The sequence below is a fragment of the Austrofundulus limnaeus genome, unplaced genomic scaffold, assembly GCF_001266775.1.
Source record: "Austrofundulus limnaeus strain Quisiro unplaced genomic scaffold, Austrofundulus_limnaeus-1.0 Scaffold0, whole genome shotgun sequence".
Taxonomy (NCBI): domain Eukaryota; kingdom Metazoa; phylum Chordata; class Actinopteri; order Cyprinodontiformes; family Rivulidae; genus Austrofundulus; species Austrofundulus limnaeus.
The window spans coordinates 8288546-8290327 of NW_013952402.1; positions in this window are offsets into that span (position 1 = coordinate 8288546).

Below are 1782 nucleotides of genomic sequence, written 5' to 3' on the forward strand. Positions count from 1 at the left end.
ACACACACACACACAAACACAAAACTGTAGTTATTTTATTAGTTTTAAAAATAATCTTAAAAAGTATCTTAAATCTACCCAATGTTGCAATCATTGAATTGCACTGGGTAATCAATTTTAGAGTTTGCTTTTGGTTTGGGGGAGTTGCAGGGTTGTTGTTGAATGTTTGGTGATACAACTTTTTAATTGTGATTGGAGAGTGGGGTGGGGTGTTCATGTATTTTTATTGTTGATTGCAAAATTTTTTATATTTTTTATTTTTTTCCTCTCATTTCTATTTTACTGTTGGATGTTGTTTTGTTTTTTTCTGTTTGATGGGACCACAGATGTTAATTAGCCTTAGGCTAAATCTGGTGCAATGCATCAAATTATGTTTTAATTGCACGCTGTCACGAATAAATAAATCATTCATTCATTCATTCGTTCATTCATTCGTGTTGGCTAATATTGATTAGTTATGATGACCAAGTTTTGAATCAAGTTGTGTTTGTACATCAGATAGCTTATTTTTTTTATCTTTTCAGTGGTTTATAAGATATTTTGCTAACAGTCAAACATAATCTTGGGTAAGTCATCTTTTGGGTTAGGGTTAGTAATCTTATACACAGGTGTGATACAGGGCAGGGTATGTTTCCTGTAAGTACTCAGAAAGTACACAGTAAGTACACAAATACATTGGTTAGACAATGAAACTGAAACACCTGTCATTTTAGTGTGGGAGGTTTAATTGGACCAGCTTGGTGGCCAATCTTCATTAATCGCGCCAGTAAGATCAGAGTGTGAAGGTTCATTTAGCAGGGTAAGAGCACAGTTTGGCTCAAAGTATTGCACACAACATTATGGGTGGTATACCAGAGTTCAAACGAGGACAAATTGTTGGTGCACGTCTTGCTGGTGCATCTGTGACCAAGACAGCAAGTCTTTGTGATGTATCAAGAGTCACGGCATCCAGGGTAATGTCAGCCTCCCACCAAGAAGGATGAACCACATCCCACAGGATTAACTGTGGAAGTAAAAGGAAGCTGTCTGAAACCCTTGTTAACACGTAAAATGTCATTGGAGTGTAAATAATTTTCTTGAACACATTACAAAATTATCAACAACTGAAAATGAAATTGACTTTTAGGATTAACAACACAATGATTGATAAGCAAAATGATTATTTTCATCCATTAAATTATTTGCTGAAGCTCCAACAGAATTAAAGCCGCATCTTCCCATTGAAATATCTGGTGCCACATTTCTGCAGCTGAGAGTTCAGGTGGGTATAAAAGTCTCCTCTGGGGAAACTACAGCTTCCCTGTAGCTTACTGATGATCAACACAATGAGAGAGTCGGAGTGTTTCTAAAACATTCATCAATTTCCCCACAATGAGACACAATAACTCAAACTCATATTGTGTTGTTCAGAGCAGGTCTCAAGCTTGCTTTCATAAAAAAAAAACAGAACTGACATAAATACTTCCTTTAACATCTCCCCAAGCATTTAACTTGATGCTTCATCACACCATTGTCTCATAAGACGTTCACTTTTTTCAGCTTAATCAGTTCAGTACTGTGCCTCTCCAAGGACCAGTAAGAAGAAGCACAAACTCTGCTTTCAAAAGGATAGCTGGGTTGAGAAGTAGTAATCCATATAACATGGTTTTCTTATTCTTTATGACAGTAAACTACATGTAAGACAACTAGACTGTAAGTTTTGAGCAAATGAAGAGTAAATGAGGTTAAGGAAAGGCCAAGCTTGCCCCAGAGGCCAGCTTGCCATGAGCTGAACACCACTGA